Genomic DNA, 21,437 nt, shown 5'->3' on the forward strand with positions numbered 1-21,437 from the left:
GCTATTTCTAGAGTCTATTTGATTATGTTTTAACATTAAGTATTTTTTATGTTAATAAAAAAGATATTTGTGTATGGCAACACATCAGATTACTAATATTATTTATCTCAGTTTGGCACAATTAAGTATTATTTTATTTTCTTACTTAAAATTTTCCTTTTTGAAGGAAAGCAAAAATCCACTTTTCCTTAGAAAGATGTTGATTATGTAAGTTAATTTTTCTTGGTAAACACAGTTTCTAGAAATGAATTCATGACTTAATAAGGGAACTAGCATCTATACAACTCTTCTCTACAAATTGAGGAATATTAACAGAATTATGTATAGGGATTTTCATCATAATATTATTTATAAAAATGAAAACTGAAAAATAAATTAGGGTTTACTAAAACAAGACTAAGTAAATAAATAAATTTATAAAACAGAAAATTGACTACCCATTAAAATCATTTTTAAAAAGTACTTAATGCATGGAGAATATTTACAGTATGACATTAAGTTAAAATTTATAACAAGTATAAATTTTAGCCAAATATCATTACAGGACCTCTTCTATTTGTGAGATTAAGTGCAAGTTGATTTTGTTGCTTAAACTTTTCCTCATATTTCAGAATCTCTATATTTTCATATGAGACAATCTTTTTTCTAATTGCAAAAAGTAATTGCTCAAATAACCCCAGTGACTTTTGGTTACTAAAAGTACAAGCTTTTCTTTTCTTCTTCTTCTTCTTTTTTTTTTTTTTAGCTTTATAGTTTTATTTTAATCACCCAGTGCTCATTAGGACAAGTGCACTCCTTAATCCTCATTGCGTATTTGTCTCATCTACCCATTCACCTCCCCTCTGATAATGACTGGCTTGTTCTCTATAGTTAAAAATCTGTCTCTTCTCTTGGTTTGTCTCTTTTTTGCCCCCACGCTCATTTGTTTTATTTCTTAAATTCCACATATGAGTGATATCCTACTGTATTTGTTTTTCTCTGACTGACTTATTTTGCTTAGCATGATACTCTCTAGCTCCATCCATGTTTCAAATGGGAAGATTTCATTTTTTATGGCTGAATAATATTCCATTGTATATATACATACCACCTCTTCTTTATCCATTCATCAGTCAAAGGAGATTTGGGCTCTTTCCATCATTTGGGTGTTGTAAAAAATGCTGCTATAAATATTGCTGTGTATAAATCTAATTTGAGTTAGTATTTTTGTATTCTTTTTTTTTTTAAGATTTTATTTATTTATTTGACAGAGAGAGAGCACATGCAGGCAGAGAGGCAGGCAGAGAGAGAAGGAAGCAGGCTCCCGGCTGAGCAGAGAGCCCGATGCGGAGCTCGATCCCAGGACCCTGGGATCATGACCTGAGCCGAAGGCAGTGGCTTAACCCACTGAGCCACCCAGGCGCCCCAGTATTTTTGTATCCTTTGGGTAAATACCTAGTAATGGAACTGCCAGATCGCAAGGTAGTTCTATTTTTAACATTTTGAAGGACCTCCATACTATTTTCCACAGTGGCTGCACCAGTTTGCATTCCTATACACAGTGCAAGAAATGTGCACATCCTTGCCAACATTCTGGCCAATACCTGTTGTTTCTTGGCTTGTTGATTTTAACCATTCTGAATATTGTGAGGTAATATCTTATTATAGTTTTGATTTGCATTTTCCTGATAATAAGTGACGATGGGCACCTTTTCATGTGTCTTTTGGCCATTTGTTGGTTTTCTTTGGAGAAATGTCAGTTTGTGTCTACTGCACATTTTTTAATTGGATTATTTGCTTTTTGGATTTTGAGTTTTATAAGTCCTTTATATATTTTGGATTCTAACCCTTTATCAGTTATGCCATTTGTAGTATCTTCTCCCATTCTATATGTTGCCTTTTAATTTTGTTGTTTCCTTAGTAGTGCGGAATCTTTTTATCTTGATGAAGTCTAATAGTTTTTTCCCCCCCAACAGTTTATTTTTGCTTTTGTTTCCCTTGCCTCAGGGGACCTATCTAGAAAAAAGTTGCTATGATTTATGTCAATGAAGTTACTGTCTAAACTCTTTTCTAGGATTTTTATTTTTTCAGATCTCACATTTAGGACTTCACTTCATTTTGAATTTATTTTTGTGTATGGGGTAAGAAAGTGATCCAGTTTTATTCTTTCACATGTTGCTGCCCAAATTTCCCAACACCATTTGTTGAAGAGACTGTCTTTTTCCCATTAGACATTCTTTCATGTTTGACTGAAGATAAATTGAACATATTATTGGGGATTTTTTTCTGGATTTTCTATTCTTTTCATTGATCAATGTGTCTGTTTTTGTGCTAGTACCATATTGTTTTGTTTACTATAGCTATGTAATATAACTTCAAGTGTGAAATTATGCCTCCAGTTTTGCTTTTCCTTTTCGGGTTTGCTATAGCTATTTAGGGCCTTTCATGGATCCATTCAAATTTTAGGATTGTTTGTTCTAGTTCTGTGAAAAATGCTGTTGGTAATTTTTTTTTAATGATTTACTTATTTATTTTGGAGAAAGAGAGAGAGAGTGCGTGTGCACAAGCAGGGGCAGAGGGGTAGAGGAAGGAGAGAAGCAGACTCTCTGCTGAGTGCAGAGTCTGACATTGGCTCCGTCCCAGGAACCTGAGATCATGACCTGACCTGAAATCAATAGTCAGACCCTTAACCAAATTAGCCACCCAGGTACCTAAACACTGTTGGTGTTTTGATGGGGTGCATTAAATTAGTAGATTGCTTGAGTAGTATAGACATTTCAACAATATTTGTTCTCTTAACCCATAAGCATGGAATGTCTCCATTTTTTTGTGTGTCATCTTCAGTTTCTTTCATTTCAGTGTTTTGTATTTTTAGAGTACAGCATTTCTTTGATTAGGTTTATTACTAGGTATCTTACTATTCTTGGTGCAATTATAAATGGACTTGTCTTAATTTCTCTGTCTTCTACTTTATTATTATTGTATAGAAATGCAACAGATTTCTGTACATTTATTTTGCATCCTGTGACTTTACTGAATTTGTTTATCAGTTCTAATATCCTGAGATCATGACCTGAGCTGAAATCAAGAGCCAGTCACTTAACCAACTGGGCCACGCAGTTGCCCCACATGATATTCTCTTATAATTGTTTGTATTGCTGTGGTGTTGGATGTTATTTGGTCTCTCATTTGTGCTTTTTATTTGTTTGAGTCCATTCTCTTCTTTCCTGCTATGTCTGGCTAGAGGTTGATCAATTTTTTTTTTTTTTCGAGAAATCAGCTCCTAGCTTTATTCAACTATTGTTTTCTTCTACTATTTTGTTTATTTTTGTTTTTTAAGTTTCTATGTCATTTACTTTTGCTCTAATCTTAATTATTTTCTTCTTTCTGCTAGCTTTAGGTTTTGATTATTTGAAATTTGTCTTGCTTCTTGAGGTAGGCCTATATTGCTATATACTGTCCTCTTAGAACCTCTTTTGCTGCATCCCAAAGGTATTTGAACCATTGTGTTTTCATTTTCATTTGTTTCCAAGTATTTTTTTTTTAATTTCTTCTTTGATTTCCTGATTTATCCATTCATTGCTTAGTGTCATGTTGGTTAACCTTCATGTATTTGTTGTCTTCTCAAATTTTTTCTTGTGGTTCACTTCTAGTTTCATAGTGTTGCACTCCAAAAAAGGTGTATAGTGTGATTTTATTCTTTTTGTATTTGTCGAGGCCTATGTAATCTATTCTGGAGAATGTTTCATGTGCACTTGAAAAGAATGTGTATTCTGCTAGTCTAGGACGAATGCTCTGAATATATCTGTAAAATTCCTTTTGTCCAATGTGTGATGCAAAGCCATTGTTTCTTGTTGATTTTCTGTTTAGATAATTGTCTATTAATGTAAATGGATTGTTAAGGTCCTTTACTATTATTGTGCTCTTATCAGTTACCTGTTTCATCTTTGTTATTAACTGTTTTATGTGTTTGAGCGGTCCAATGTTGGGTGCATAAATATTTAAAATTGTTGGATTGTCTACTTTGTTATTATATACTGTCCTTTATATTCTGTTACAGTCTTTGTTTTAAAGTGTATTTTGTCCAGTATAAGTACTTCTTCTCTTTTTTTGACATCCATTCGCATGATGAATGTTTCTCCAGCCTTTCACTTTCAATTGTCAGGTGTCTTTTTGTCTAAAATGAGTCTCTTATCAGCAGCACATAGATGGGTCTTGCTTTTTTATCCATTCTGCCATCCCATCTCTTTTGATTGGAACAGTCAGTTCATTTACATTCAACATAATTACTGACAGATATGTATTTGTTGTCATTTTTTACTTGTTTTGTTGTTTCTAGAGATTTTCTCTGATCCTTTTTTTGTCTTTGTCATTTTTGGTTTCTCCCTTGCACTCAGAGTCCCCTTTAATATTTCTTTCAGTGTTGGGTTAGTGGTCATGAACTTTTTTAGTTTTTGTTTATCTAGGAAAATTTATCTCTCATTCTATTCTGAATGATAACCTTGCTGGATAGAGTATTCTTGGCTGTAGTTTTCCCCCATTCAGCACTTTGAATATATCACCCCTTGCCTTTCTGACTTGGAAAGCTTCTGCTGGAAAATCTGCTTATAGTCTTATGTAACTGCCTTCTTTTTGTCTTGAAGTTTGTAATTTTTTTTTCTTTATCTATACTTTGCCATTTTAATTATAATATGTCTTGATTTGTATTTTCATTTTCATTTGTTTCCAAGTATTTTTTTTAAATTTCTTCTTTGATTTCCTGGTTTATCCATTCATTGCTTAGTATCATGTTGGTTAACCTTCATGTATTTGTTGTCTTCTCAAATTTTTTCTTGTGGTTCACTTCTAGTTTCTCCTAAGCCTGATGTCCATTCCATCAACATGTTTCATTTATTGAGCCCTTTATCTCAGTCATAATATTCCTTATCGTCATGTTAAGAGTCTCACTGATGTTCACACTTTTTCCAGTAAGTATTCTGAATTTTTTAAAATTCTTCATCAGTCATGTTACTTATACCAGTTTTTGTTTAGATATGTGACTGTGGCTTTGTCCTCTTCTTTCATCTGGGACAGATCCCTCTGTCTTTTTATTTGTCTAAGTCCCTATGGCTGTTTCTCTCTGTTAAGAAAGTCAGTTTCATCTCCCATTCTTGAGAGCAATGGCTTTTGGAAGAACAGGTCTTGTGGTGCTCTGACATGTAGTATCCCTTTTTCCCCAGGGCCTGGACCTTCTGGAATTGTCTCCAATGTGTGCTTTGATGCTGTGTCCTAGCTGTTGTGCCTTTAGGCCAGTTGTCCACAGAGGCTCTCTTTGCCTGTCAAGAGCAGTGAGTATTTGGTTCTTGGCCTGAATGTGGTATATTTTAACTTGGTGTGCTCAAGTTTGTTTATGAAATGAGATCTGTTGCCACTGTCACTGGAACTGCAGTCTCAGGAAACTCCTGGGTAAGGAGATGCAGTGTGGGCTGGGATTTAGGCCTGTCCTCTTGGGGAGAGGGCCAGCTGTACTAGGACTAGAGAACCATGACTGGAAAGGACAGATTCACCAAAGTGTGGGGGTTGGGTTTCTTCTGTAGGCTAGTTAGGTAAGGATTCTTCGCACTGTACCATTCCCATAGATGGCTCTGTTTTTATGGTGAGAGGTGGGGGAGGGAGGGAATGGCACCTGCCAGTTCCTTTTGTCCAAGAGTGGTTATTCCATGAATGTTGTGTCTCTGAGACACGCTCCAAGATAAACTTCTACATTGTGTGCCCCAGGCATCCTTCATATCACTATTCCAGTACCATAAGTCCACTAGCTATTTTGCCCTGCCTTTTCTTCAAGAGCAAACACAATGCCCCTTGAGCTCTCCCAGAACCAAGTCTCTGATATTTAAAACTCCAGGCTTTAAGCCATGCTCGTTGCAAAAACTCATGGAATTTGGGCCCCTACTTTCCATGCCAATTTCTATGGGGATTCCTCTTTTCTCTGTGGGCTACCCTATGTGTAAGTCTGTCTTTTAAACTTTTCAGCAGTTGCTGAACTGCTAAACTGCTGAACTGCTGAACTCCCTCCCTCACCACAAAAGTGGCCATGGTTCATTTTACTCCCAAACCATGTCTCCGCACTTTCTACCTTCTTCTATGTGGCCTCTTTTCTGATTTTAATTGTGGAGTTTTTCTGCCAGACTTCTCATTGATTTCTGGGATATTTAGGGTGATTTGATAGTTATCTAGACTTTTTTGTCAGATAAGGTGAGCTTAGGTTCCTCCTAATCCATCACCATTTTCTTGGCTATCCCAAAAGATACTGAACTTTTCTTTCCTTTCCCTACTCTTTACCCCTGCTCTTTTTCTCAGTAATTTATTTGACTCCCAACTGACCATACCACGTTATGTGGAATTATCAAGAATTACTATAATATAAATATTAAAAAGTAGGAGAAATCAGTCATATTATAAAATTTTAAGATACAAATATCAGAATTAGATTTTAACAGGTAAACTGTGATGATTTTAAATCAGTTATGAGACTTGATGTTTGGAGAGAGCATTTCTTTTTCCAGTGTGACCTCAGAAATGAATCATTGAATGATAAAATGTTATGGATAATATGTTACCATAAGCAAGTACCTTATTTTCTCTCACCATATCCTTTCTTCACACATATAAATAAATAAGAGAAACACACTTTCTTAAGCATATTTGAAGTTTTGTTGTCATATTTGAGATTAGAGGAATTAACTATTGTCCCAATCCTCATTTCTAAATTTGAAATCCTCTCTATACTGAGAATGAGGTGCTTTTTTAAATGAAACTCATTTTACTCAATGTTATGCTTAAATTCTTTTTTTTTAATTGTTGCTTTTTGACCTTACTTCAAATATGCTGTAATCAAAATTTAAATGATCATTACTTGTCATTAAGTGATGTTTACTTTCTAAAGCAAGACATAAATATCTAAATCATATAACTGTCTTTGCCACATAATTTTCCTGTCAGAAATAAAAACTGAATTCTTACAGATTTGGGTGAAAAATTTCAATAAAATGGTTGAGATGGAGTGCACCATTAAACAAATTCATCTACTCTATTCTTCACAATATTTTAACTATTCAGATAAAATGTTGCAAATGTTTGCAGATATATGGCACACTTCACCAGCAAATCATCTTTTCACAGATAAAATGTTACTCCATCATGGCAGATTCTTCTGCATATCTCACATTTATTATGATAATCTTTGTCTTCACAAAGCTCTGGAAATCCCAGTCAATATGTGATATGGCTTCCAAGTAAAACCCAATATAATCTTCTAATTTATCAGAAAGAGGAAATTCAAAACAAATGTAGAAAAAGAATATGGAATCTAGTCTATTTTCTTTATATTTATTGAACTATCCAACCTCTCTTGTGATGGTACAGTCAAGTAAAAATCAAATATTAATGAGATGTTATTCCTACTTTATTGGAGTGTGATTTCTTTTTTTTTCCTCCCTCACCTCCTTGGCACTGACAAATTTCAATATATGAAAAGCAACACTAATTGCTTGTGCAACTGCTCTATCAACAGCTATGAAAATTAGCAGTCAAAGGAATTAGACATATCGACAACATATTAACATTAGGTTTTTTTCCTTTCAGGCCCACCTTGGAAACTGTGGCTATAACCTTGCTAAGCCAGTGTTCAATAAATACTCAGCACCTGTAAAGTGCCAGGCACTGTACTACACATTGAGGACTTAGGTCAATAACATAGACTCAGTTTCTGCTTTCCTGATGCTTATATAGTTTGAAAGAGAGAGGAATGGAGAGAGAGAGCCACCAAACAGGGTGAATAAAGGTTTTAATAAGCATTAAAAAGTAAATAAACAGAGTGGTAAGCAATGATTCACCTGAGATGATGAGTGAAGTTCTGTTTTGAAAATGGTTGTTAAGGAAGATTCTCAAAGCAATCTTTGCACTGAAATGTGAAGAATGATCAGGAAGCAGCTTTGTAAATAGGGAAGAATATGTATTTTTTTTTTAAGATTTATTTTTATGGGAGGGGATGTGAGAGGGAGAAGGAGAGAATCTCAGGCAGACTCCTCACCAAGCACAGAGCCTGATGCAGGCTGGATCTCATTAACCTGAGATCATGACCTGAGCCAAAACTAAAAGTCAGAGGCTCGACTGACTGAACCAACCAGGCAACCCAGTATTTATGATCTTAAAATAAAATTAGACATAATAGCGGCAATAGTAACAACAGCAACAGCATTTCAAAGACTTTTTGTATTTAATACATTATTATTATACTTCATTATAATTGCAGAATGAGGTTTGGAAAGCTGAATTAACTTCAGAAAGCCATAGAGTAGGTAAAAGGCACTTTTGGAAAAATGAGCACAGATCCTTTTCTTTTTAAAAATCAAACTCTTAATTGGTGGTTCTCAGCCATGTACAGAAAGTAGATACAGCCAGAAAACTTTAAAGAATTAAACAATATCCTTGCTCCATCCCAGGCAACTAAATCACAATCTCTCAAAGTGAGTCTGGTCAATATTCTAAAATTTGCGTAAGTAATTTTTTTTTTGAAGATTTTATTTATTTATTTGACAAAGAGAGTGAGTAAGAGAGAGCATGAGAGGGGAGAAGGCAGAGAGAGAAGCAGACTCCCTGCAGAGCTGTGAGCCCAATGTGGGAGTCAATCCAGGGACTCCAGGATTACAACTTGAGCTGAAGTCAGTTGCTTAACCAACTGAGCCACCCAGGTACCCCTGCTTAAGTAATTTTAATGCACAGTTAAAATCGAAAACCACTGCTTTACTCATTATATTCTTCTGGCATTACATTTAACAGTAATATGAAATATATATATTGATCTTAAGTCACATGCATAATACAGCACTAAGAACTTTAAAACTGACATAGAACTTATAACCTTATTCATTCATGAATATTTATTAGGCATGATCCATTTTCCAGTTCTGGTGGAGTCTGGAAATAAGTATACAAATAAGACATGGTTTTTGTCCTGGTTATTTCTCCATTTTAATGGTAACTCTTGCTCGTAAGAATGAATCAATGGTTCAATTTCAAATATTATAACTGATAATAATTTTGGTTATATAGATAAAAATTACATTCTCTTCCATCAAAAACTTTTAGAAATGCAATCTGTAGGTCTATTATTCATGTATATGCATTGCTTACAATTAAGGAAGAAGAGGTATGTTTTTAATTACTTTGATGATACTGACTTCCTCATCAAAAACCTGATATAATGTTATCCTATTTTGTCCTATTACAAGAATATCAAATAAAACTGTGTTGTCCTAAAAAATGATTTTCAAGTTTACTGGAAGTCCCTCTAATGACTTAAATCTATTAATCTCTATATTGGCTTAATATTTTTATTAAGATAAAATATTTCTATATTTTACTATTTAATATTTTATTAACCACAAAGCACACAGCCTATGGGGGATATATTTCCCTTAATCTTCCCACTTCAATCCCCACAGATGCTATTTTCCTAGGTGCTTAGGGTTTCAAGACATAATTTACTTTCTGTGTTTGCTGCTTCCAATTTAACACCTTTGTGTCATATATGGCAGCAATGATCAGAAGGAAATATTCTCCTAACAACATTAGCTTCCAAAGTGTACAAAAAATTAATTAGGTTTTGATTCAATAAATAATGGCACATGAAAAATCTCTTGAGCAATTATGAACCTCATACCATAAGCATTGGCCTATTTATTGACCTTACATTCTCTGGGAAGAATTAAGAATGCATGACACAGACTTCCTCTTTTTTTTCCCTTTTCTTTTCCTTTCTTTTCTTTTTTTTTTTTCCTTTTCTTTTCTTTTTTTTTTTAATTCATGACCGAGATTTTTTTTTTAATTTTTTATTTTTTATAAACATATTTTTTTATCCCCAGGGGTACAGGTCTGTGAATCACCAGATTTACACACTTCACAGCACTCACCAAAGCACATACCCTCCCCAATGTCCATAACCCCACCCCCCTTCTCCCAACCCCCCTTCCCCCAGCAACCCTCAGTTTGTTTTGTGAGATTAAGAGTCACTTATGGTTTGTCTCCCTCCCAATTCCATCTTGTTTCATTGATTCTTCTCCTACCCACTGAAGCCCCATGTTGCATCACCACTTCCTCATATCAGGGAGATCATATGATAGTTGTCTTTCTCTGCTTGACTTATTTCGCTAAGTAATTCTTGGGCTAGATTAGGCATTGGGTATGAAATGGCCCAACATTTCTCTGACCAAAATAATATCTTCACACTATATTTTGCATACCCTGGTATCTAACAAATTATGGTTATAAATATGTAACTTTATTATTAAAAAAAAGTGGAAGTGAGACTTCTTCATAGGTCATGAGACCACAAAGGGAGGTTTAAATATTTGATGCTTATTAATAAATCATGATATAATATTTGATCAACTAATATCTTTACATTTGAGTTTTCCTTTCAGAGTATAGGGAATTCTAAATCTTCGTGCCTCTATGTGACAATTTAAAATAAAATATATTGTCTGTTACTAAAATCATTCAATCATATTTTTATTTAGATCGTTATGGTTGCATGACACAAAATAGTCTCAAACTATTACAGAAAAGGAAAACAAGAATCAAAAGAGGATTTAAAAAACACAACAATAGAAAGAGCTGGTATTCACTTGGAATTCAAGAACATAGGAAGCAGCCCTTTCTCAATCTGGTCATCTCTGATTATGGCCTGTTTTTTGTTTGGCTGTTTGATCTTCCATATAATGGTTTCATTTCCATTCCCTTTCTATTTGCATTTCTACCTAGCATACTTGAGTTTTATCTCTGGCCACCAGAGTGCAATTTCATTCTAGCTCTCTCTGCCCAAAACTGGTGGAGGAACTTCTTTTTCTGTTGTTCTGTTCTGTTTTGTTTTGTTAGAACTTCTTGACCTAACATGTGGCAAGGAACCAAAACTTAGATGACTAGAATGGACTTCATATTTATAGGTAAATCATGCATTCAGTTTTGCCCAGAATAATTGATGTCTATGCCTATTTTATCATGGGATCATAAACATCATCCCTGTTATTCTCAAAACCATCAGTTTTGAACAATAAAATATAAGGTCACCCATCATATTTACCAAGTGCTTGGGAAGAGAAAGCTCTTGGAAAAGGTGTGTTGGGCTGATACCTTCATGTATTCATCAGGTATCTTGATACAATAAGCAATTGTTAAGCACCTATTGTATTCAGTGGTTTAAAAATTCCTTTTGACTTCTCAATTGAGATGAATCACCTATATCTTGCTTTGCAGGTTCTTTTAATTAACATTCTTCACCTTGCCCCACTTTGCATATCACATAGCACTTCACAGAGTACTGGAAAGTCAAATGTCTGGGGAGTAGCAGAGCTTCTACTTTGATTAATGAGAAGTACAAGATACCGCAGAACTTTCTTCTTCTAATGTTCTTGTCATTCCCTAACATAAATTAGGACAGGAAATGAAATAATCTGACATAAAGCCTGCTGCAGCTTATCGGGCTAAGGCTTAAATATAAAATAAATAAAGGATAAAATCCCCATAAAAAAGTATTTGCTAAAGTGACTATGGAATAAGAAAAGCAAGACGTTCACAGCAAACACCATATTAAACACAATTCAGTGACAGACTTGCTCAGGAGTTCTTGAAGTTTGATGGGCTGAAGCTCTTTACTCTAACTGCAAATCACTTACCCTCATTTCTTTACCATTTATAATTGCCATTCTTTTTGCATCCCTAAGTGTCTCTGAGTGGCACAAATGTGCAGCCATGCATGGGAAGACTTTTTAGAAGGGTCAGTAATTGTGGTTTATTTAACAATTCTGATGGCTGAAAGGGAAGCCGTGGAAGCCAAGTGGGGAAATAGCTAGCACCCAGATCAAGTGTCTTGCAGGAATGAACCTACATTGCAGTTTGGCTCAAGTTTAATCTCAAAAATGTTTAAAGAGTAATCAGATAAGGAAGAATAATTATGGATTAAAATTTCCAGTATCATTCTGCCATCATGAACATGTCAGCAAATAAAATACATAAACTATCTGCCCAAGCAGCAGTTAGAAAGCTGTTCATGCACATTGTAAGTCCCAAGAGAATTTTTCTAGCCAGACATAAGGATACTTTTCAAGGTAACAAACTAAAATCCCATCGAAGAGTTACAGAATTGTGTGAGGAAGGGTGATCAATAGAGTTCCTGGTTGCTTGTCTATGCTTTGGTTGGTTGTCATGTCTATGCTTTGTGAACCACTGCCTTAGACAAAAGTATCCTTAGAACTTCCTGTAACAAATAAAATATGTAATTTGTAATTGCCTCTAAAATTGCCACAAATCCATCCCATTTTCTTTCATCTTCCTTTGCATTGCAATTTTGAAGCTCCTTCATTCGCGAGGTGGAGTTGATTATCAAGACTTTTGATTCTGATTGGCTGATGGAACATTAGGATACGTAACATAAACAGAGATGTGACATAGCTTGTGCATTGAGGTGATTGCTCCTCCACTGAGCTTGGAAGCTGAAGTCACCATCTGTGTGTTAGCTAATGTGCTCCATGATGAGAAGTGAGATGGAAAAGAGTGAAGCTCCCAAGACAGTAGTTTCCAACCACTAGACACACAAGCGAGGCCACCCTAGATGAGATTAGAAAGTCCAGAAATATCAGAATAATAAGTAGAATAATAATTGTTGTCTTAAGCCAATAGAACTGGAGGTATTTGTTAAATAGCAAAAGTTAACTTATACATCAGTATGAGCCACATGCAATTTTCATTATGGTATAGATTCAGCCTTTTTAACTCAACCTTTATTTTTTTTGCATTTGAAATTTAATATCAGAAGCTCTTTCAATTATCTTCAGATGATTCCATATTTATTTGTGTGTTGGTGGATTAACTCAAAGTTACAACTAATCAAGTATTAGTTATGTATAGTTTTGGATGCTTTTAAATAAAAGGTCTCTGAACCAGCAGGATCATTCATAGCACAGGCTATTGTCTGAATCCCAGAGCACATAATTAATTAATCAGATTAGAAATGGGACTTATGAAATGGTTCCCTGGAAGAGTTTATTCCCTTTTTTATATTATGAGGAAATAAGTGATCTTTAAGTAGCATATAATACATCAGAGCATTGCATTGCTGCTATGGTTCTGTTGAATTAAGTTTATCATAATAATATCTTTTCTCTTTTTCTTCTTGGAAATTTAAATGCAAGTAAGATTCTCAAGGGACTGGTATTGTAGATAAACCTGATGGGGTCCATGGTCAAAGGAGTGAGACTGATACAAAGTGATGGTCAAGCAAAGCTTTATTTCAGGCCAGCACTGAGAATCAAACCGACCAGCCAGGGCCATCTCTTAAGGAGAGAGTGACCACACCTACGTTCACAGACTAGCTTTTATAGAGCAAAGGCCATGTGGTTGAGCCTGGCCAATGAGATTGTCTCCACCTGGCCTGACTTGTCCTTGAATTCTGGGCTCTGTTATCTCCACCTGACCTGACCCATCCTTGTATTTGGGCTCTGTTATCAGGGACTAGTTGACCATATTTTACTGGTTTCCCAGATTTGCTTTTAAGTACATTCCCCTGGGGGGAAGGGTCAAGGTCAGTTTAAGTTTTTGTTGCATAAGGAACATTTTGTTGCATAAACAACAAAATGGCTGTTTAACCAAGATGGAGTCCCTCTGGCTAAGTAGGCCCCTACATTCCCCCCTTTTCTTTGGAGATTAGTCAAATCCTTGACTTTTCAGCCAGTTCTATGTCCTCTTTTGTACAAATGACATTAGAGTGTTTATAATGCAGGGGCCAAAAAGTAACATTTAACAATAGGAGCAAAAATGAATTCAATGAACTCATTCTTTTTGAGTCTTAGCTTTAGTCTACAGTCGGCCGGGTCCATCAGCAGTGGCATCCATCTCTGGGGGGTGTCCTTGTCTTCAGCTCGTTTGACGTGATCTGTGTGAATCCAGGCACTGATGCCTTCTAATTTTATTGCTGTGGGGGTGGTCAGGATGATAGTAAATGGTTGCTTCCAGCGAGATTCCAAGTTTTCCACTTGGTCGTGGCATACCTAACCAAGTCCCTGGGTTGGTAAGGATGTGGTTCCACCTCCATCTCTGTCACAGTGTGGGCAGTTCTGACCCCTATGTGGGCTCTTTTTAAGACAGACTGTAATGCCTGCATGACTGGAATACAGACTGATCAGTCATTTCTGCTAGGGCAACCTCTTATAGCCGAGGGCAGAGCAGGGGTGGGGGTGTCTCCCAAACATTATTTCAAATGGGGTGACCTTGTTTAAGTAGGGGGTACATTGTGCCCTGAGGAGGGTGAAAAGAAGGAGATCTACCCATCCACCACCAGTCTCCAGAATTAGCTTTGTCAAGATCTCTTTAAGAGTCTGGGTCATTCTCTCTACTTGCCCAGAGCTCTGGGGCCAGTAGGCGCAATGTAGTTTCCAATTAGTGCCCAGGGCCTTTGCCAATGCCTGTGAGAATGAACTCACAAATGCAGAACCATTGTCTGACACGATTGCAAGAGGCAACCCAAACCTAGGAATTATTTCTTCTAGTAGTGTTTTGGCTACCACTCCTGCCATCTCATGTTTGGCGGAAAAAGCCTCTACCCAGCCTGCTGTCCATATAGATGTTGGCAGTCTTACCCTTGGCCATCTGCAGTGCCTTGGTGAGTGCAATCAGCTCTGCTTTTGGCGCCAAGGTTCTGTGTGGCAGGGCCGCCATCCAGAGTTCCTGCTCAGGAGAAACCACCGCAGCCCCCGTATACCTCTTTCCATCGACCTTGTAGTTACTCTCATCTGTGAACTGAGTCATCTCTGCATCCCGGAGTGAGTGTCTCTGAGATCTGGCCCTATTCCTGTGACCTGGGTTAGGACCTCCCCTCAGTCATGTGGGTAGTCAGCCAGCTCCTCTGGCAGCAACATGGCTGGATTTAGCACCACCAGGGGCCAGAAAGTCACTTTTGGTTCATTGAGGAGTAGGGCCTGATACCCTGTCACTTGGGCATTTGTCATCCACCAAGATGGTCCAGAGAAGGCCCTAAATAGCATGAGTGGTAGTCAAGATGAGATTTTTACTCAAAGTCAGTTCACTTACATCCTTGACCAGGAGGGCCATGGCAGAAATTATGTGGAGGCAAGGGGAGAACACAGCCATTACTGGATCTAGTTTCTTGCTAAGATCCTTTGGCCACCCCTGCCTTTTCATCCACATACAACTGGAAGGGCTTGGTAACATCTGGGTTGGCCAATGCTGGTGCACTCCACAAGGCTGTTTGTAATTCCCGAAATGCTCCTTTTGCCTCAGCTGTCAACTCTACTGTAGTGAATCCTCCCTTAGTCATTTTGTAGAGACGTTGGGAAATCTCTGAAAACTGCAGTATCCACAGTCTGCAGTGGCCTACCATCCCAAGAAACTCCCTCACTTTTCAGGTCATGGTGGGTGGGGGTATTGGGTGATCACCTGTTTCCTGGACTCAGACAGTGAACCCACTCCCTTGTGAAGATCAAAGCCTAAATAAGTAGTGTGGCTCTGACAAAGCTGCGCTTTCTTTGCTGGCACCCAATACCTTTTTTCCTGCAGAGTCTGTAAGATAGACCTGCAAGCATGACTCATAGTCCTCAGCAGCTATTAGTAAGTCATCAACATACTCTAACAGAGTGACTCCCAGGTTGGAGGTTCTGTACTCATGCAAATCCTCGTGTAGGGCCTCGTTGAAGATAGTGGGTGAATTCTTGAATCCTTGGGGAAGTTTTGTCCAGGTGAGCTGGTCTTGGAACCCTTCCTGTGGGTTGGACCACTTAAAAGCAAAAAGGGGCTGAGATTCACTTTCTAAAGGTATGCAGAAAACTGCATCCTTGAAATCTAAGACAGTATAGACATTTCTTTTGGTGCCCAGGAGGAAGAGTAGGGTATAGGGGTTAGGCACCATCGGGTGGATATCTTCAACCTGTTTATTAACTTCCTGCAAGTCCTGAACGGGTCGGTAATCCCCAGTCTCAGCCGCTTAACAGCAAATCAACCAATCCAAGAAAACTCTGTCCTTATTGAAAAGAGAGAACTTCTGCTAACTTACAGTTAGCAGAATTGTGTACTCTTAGAAACATCTCAATCTCCAGTGAAGACTAAATATTAAGCACAAAACATGTTTACCAACAGATTTCAAAAGCACAAACCTAGCTCCAGTAATCAATGCTTTAGCATTTTATCCCATTTGGTTAAGACCTAGATGTCCAACAAATTTAATTCCATTTGTCATCCAAGCAAAACTTTAAAGTTTCAGGTTACCAAATACTGAAAGCTACTTTAACAATTACCCATTAAAACTTTGAGACAGACAACAATTACCATCAGTTTTAGTCATTTCTTTGCTAACAGATGTTAACAACTCAAGTTTATTTGACCCTCAGTAAACTTTGAAGTTTCACATTTACTGCTGTTAACTCAAAAGACATGTTCATCCTAATTAAACCAACAAACTAACTTAGTTCAAATACTGATTTACGTTCCATTTGGGCCCACTCCACTTCAAATATTTACCTAAGACACGGGTGGGAAGATCCAGGGTTGGGGGAGTGTTAGGTCCAGGGGTGGTATTCTTGTTTCCTGACTGTGAAGAGAGAAGGATCTGTGGTGCAGGAAGCACTGAGGATGGTCTAGAGGCCAATGATGTAGGCCGCACCCAAGTTGGTGCAGAAACAGAACAGGGAGACAGAAAAACAAAGTGCCTCCAGAAGGCAGAGAAAAGATTCCCAGCATTAGAGCCCATCAGCCCCAACAGAGGAGCAGATTCCATGCCTTCCCGCCAGCAAGAGGGGAGGGTCTAGGCAGTCCACGTAGGGCCAGAGAAGACTGGGGACTTTTCTGAACAAAGGGAGTTTTGGCAGCTGCTTGGGAATATTCCTTAAAGTCTCTGTCTTGAGTTAAACTAACCACAGTTGGCTCCAGTTATAGCCATTAACACAAGAAATGAGTGAGGAAGAAGCCCCACATCTATTAGGAGGAATAGAGAGATAAAAGTCAGAGTCCCCTTACTCTCTGCTTGCCCCATTCCTTCAAACACAACAAACAACACAACAGACAACAAAAAGACAAGACAAAGACAACTGCAGACCCAGTGGCCCTTATCCAGAACCTGCCACTGGTGGGGATTTTTTTGGTCCCCTGCAAACACCCTCAGGTGGGGGATTTTCTCGGTCCCCTGACTGCCTAGGGGGACCCAACCCTCCTGGCGATCTACCAGTGGAGGAATGGGGTGTCCCTGCATCCACTCAAGCCCTGGGGAGCAATACTGTGTCCAGTTTCTCCCTGGTGGGCTATACCCCTGGAGCTCCACAACCAGACAGACAGGATCTCACAGAATGGTATGTCAAGATCTACCTCCGGAGGCTTTTCCCAGAAATTCTGATGCTGGCTCAGTTCTCATCGTTTGGTCCTAGATGAGCCCCCAAATGATGGGGTCCATGATCAAAGGAACGAGACTGATACAAAGTGAAGGTCAGGCAAAGCTTTATTTCACACCAGCACTGAGAATCAAACCAACCAGCCAGGGCTGTCTTTTATGGAGAGAGCGACCACCCTCAGGTTCACAGACTAGCTTTTATAGAACAAAAGCCATGTGGTTGAGCCTGGCCAATGAGATTGTCTTTGCCTGGCCTGACTCGTCCTTGCATTCTGGGCTCTGTTATCTCCACATGACCTGACTCATCCTTGTATTTGGGCTCTGTTATCAGGGACTGGTTGACCATATTTCACTGGTTTCCCAGACTTGCTTTTAAGTTCCCCTGGGTCGGGGGGCAGTGTCAGTTTAAGTTTTACTGAATAAACAATAAAAGAGCTGTTTAACCTAAATGAAGTTGCTCTGGCTAAGTAGACCCCTACAAAACCAATAAGTTACAGTCCTTTACCAAATGTTTTCTTGAAATACACATTTCCAATTAAAATATGTGAAAGACCCATGATAAAATTTTAGGGAACAAATGGAGGGAAAATTGAATTGTACCACCCATGACCTCAAGAGCTCAATAATAATAAAAATATTATTTTCAAAGGAAAGTTGGATTTTAAACCATATACACTTTGGATCAGTGTGGTCATACATCAAACCACTATAAACTTTAAGACTTATAGACTCAGATGACTTGACTATAACTTAATGTGAAGAAATTCATATAATATTTTCTAAAATTCTCACTCAGAAAAGGGGTAACTCTTCCACAGAAAAGGACAATGGAGCCACAGAGGGAAATATCAAGAGTTTCCTTGCAGACATTCAAAGTGTGGTGCATGTGCCTTGGCCTGAGAACAAAGACTTTTATGCCTCAGTGGGAGGTGTGCTAATGTGGAGAGGGACATGTGCCAGAAAACTGAACAGCACATGATTCTTAACACTGCAGTTTTCATACCAAACCAAAATAGGTCTGAGGATAATCTAACTTTCCACATGACACATATATAGTGCGAGAGAGTACTCTCTGCAGGGTTGGAGCATCCAGCCTCTGAAGTAGCAGTTTGCCACTTAAATTAATAAATAGCTGCTATGATTATTACTGACCTTTACATACGTATCCCCTGATATTTATACAAGAGAATACCAACTTGACTGGCTTATATCTCATTGTAAACATGTCTGCTGGTATTCTGACTTTATACATGCTGCCTATGAGCTTGATGGCTCTCAGTGATTGCCTGATTGATGAATAAATGCTGAGTTTGCAGTCGTAATTGTTTCTGACCGCTTAAAATCCTATTCTTGAGCCGTGTTGATTCAGCACAGTAATTCCATGCTGTGGAGACACAGCTGGGCTCTACATCCTGCTCTAATACCCCACAGTCTGCTTCTGCATTTTCCCATCAGATTGCCACAGAAGTGAATTAAGATCCTTCTGAACCTGGAATTTTAAGAGTTTTACTATTTATTATAGATGGTCTCTGAAGACACACACGGAGAGTCTTTCTGTTTCAGAAGTTGGGCATAATGGGTAACTGCATTTTTAAATGCTTCATAGATTGTTCTAATAGGATTTGATACTAATAAGTATTGAATAAAGTAAATAAAAGCTATCAAAAGTTTTATCATTAATGTCATTTAAAATTTGCAAACTTCATTGGGGAGGGTATGTGCTTTGGTGAGTGCTGTGAAGTGTGTAAACCTGGTGATTCACAGACCTGTACCCCTGGGGATAAAAATATATGTTTATAAAAAATAAAAAATTATATTAAAAAAAAAGTTAAGTTTTTGGAAATAATAAAAGGAAAAGACTAATTTAAAATTTGCAAACTGATCTATATAGACAGGTGAATCCTCTGAAACTCTTAAAAGGATGACTTCTGGAAGTCAAATATTGGCTTCAGGGGAGAGGGAAGCAGCTTATGTTGCTGCTTTTGGTTTCCTGTAAGAGTTGCTTTCACAACATGTTTACCGAGATTCTGTATCCAATGCTGCAAGTGGTCGTGTCTCTTGGGAGACATTCTCAGTATAAGAAATGTTAAATTTATCAGGATGTTGCATCTTTGTTCCCCTGAGAAGCAGCAGTAGCAAAGCTAGAAGTCTACTTAAAATAAGAAATAGCTTTAGGGAAACCTTGAGGGAGAGGTGATCTTTGGGGGCAAAACAATTTTGTTGTTACAGCTTGATTTTTCCCTTTGTTCTAATTTAAAATGCAAGCTTCTAAAAAATGCAGCTGGAAATGTACCTAAACCTTTAGTATAGCTTCATTTTATTTTCTTTAAGAATCAGAGCTCTGTCCCTTCTTTTAATTCAAACTTGAAAGAACATAAGCTTGATAAATTATTTTTCCTACTAAATTATAGAATTATTTTTAATTTTAGGTATTTAAGATATGAAAATCAGAGCATAGAAAGGCATCAGATACTGCTGTAAAGAAACAAATAAGCTTCTTTTCTTATTATGCATGCAGGCTTGTAACTCTATGAATACAATGTGGTAAATGCAGAATTAGGATTGCCCAAGAGCATTGTGGGGATGCATAGGGACTCACAGGTGTTACTATCATGTACTAGGTAAAGATCTTTGACTCTGAAGTCAACCAATGTGGGTCCAAATCCTAAATTTCATATATCATCCTTGTGTGACCTTGATTAATTTACTTAATCTCATAACCTTCAGTTTTCTTACTTATGATTTGGAGATGATAACAGTATGTACCCCCATTATGTTGTTATGGGAATTAGATGAGATAATTTATATAATACACTTAACTTGGTACATGGAACAAAGTATATTAGCCTCAATAAAGGGTTATCATTATTATTATTAATATTTTCATCTTTGTTGCAAGATAATATAACAAACAGAAAAGTTACATTGTATGAGCAGAGGTGAGTGAAAAAAGTTTTCTGCATACCAAGTTGAGCCTTTTCTACTTTGTGATGAAGGGAATGTACAACCATTTTTACATGGATTCAGGAGTGGGCAGATCAAATTGGTGATACAGATCATTTTATTAGTTCTACGTAAGATGACATCATGAACTCTGGGCATTGATATGTCAGTCTCCACGCCACACCCAAGAAATTCACACACTCTTAAAATTCATATTTAGAAGGATGAAGGGAATATTAAATATTGAATTAGGTAAATACTTGAATCAACAGTGGCAATAGGCACAGATATTAGCATATGCTGGAGAAATCTTACCTTGAAAATTGGGAAAGACTCAGATTGAAAGAAAGCCACACAACATTCCCAAACAGTTGTTTCGAAAGTGGTGGAGTCACGTAGATATTGTTGTAATCACATGTGATTCAGTGTCAAGTTTAATAAGTACCATGATTTTTCAGAAGTTAAGAACATAAAAACATTTATAACTACCTTGTAATGACCATGACCACAACATAATAGGAAATTATTATGATTTGTATTGGTGACAAAGTCACAGGCACTACTAATACTACTCCACTGTGTTGCTTACATTCATAATTGAAGCAAATGTTAAACTTTAGAGGTTGTTGAAAATTTTTTAAAAATGTAATAATTTTTCCCATTTAGTTTCACTGATCTACTGAATTTTATCCACAGGCTTCTTCATTAGATAAACAGAGGTCCAGTTATTGGACTGTAAGGAGAAAGAGGCAGTTAACTCTCTACCTAACACTCCTGACTTTGCAGTTCCATTGTGATGTTAAGAAACCACTTCTTAGGGGCGCCTGGGTGGCTCAGTGGGCTAAAGCCTCTGCTTTCGGCTCAGGTCATAATCCCTGGGTCCTGGGATCAAGCCCCGCATTGGGCTTTTTGCTCAGCGGACAGCCTGCTTCTTCCTCTCTCTCTGCCTACCTCTCTGCCTGCTTGTGAACTCTCTCTCTCTCTGTCAAATAAATAAATAAAATCTTAAAAAAAAAACACACTTTTTATTTTACAGAAGTCGATTAAATTTTAGAATTATTTCAACAGTTTGTATATACTTAATTTA

The 21,437-nt window shown here is 37.3% G+C and overlaps 1 long non-coding RNA gene across 1 annotated transcript; it reads left to right on the plus strand.

Moving 5' to 3' along the window:
• The first annotated feature begins 1,770 nt into the window (after positions 1–1,770).
• On the plus strand, positions 1,771–19,581 carry LOC116574381. Its single transcript, XR_004279251.1, has 3 exons — positions 1,771–1,847; positions 11,587–11,588; positions 19,571–19,581. It is a non-coding gene; the product is annotated as an uncharacterized LOC116574381 (long non-coding RNA).
• The last annotated feature ends 1,856 nt before the right edge of the window (positions 19,582–21,437 follow it).

This window comes from Mustela erminea, chromosome 15 (assembly GCF_009829155.1).
Source record: "Mustela erminea isolate mMusErm1 chromosome 15, mMusErm1.Pri, whole genome shotgun sequence".
NCBI classification, from domain to species: domain Eukaryota; kingdom Metazoa; phylum Chordata; class Mammalia; order Carnivora; family Mustelidae; genus Mustela; species Mustela erminea.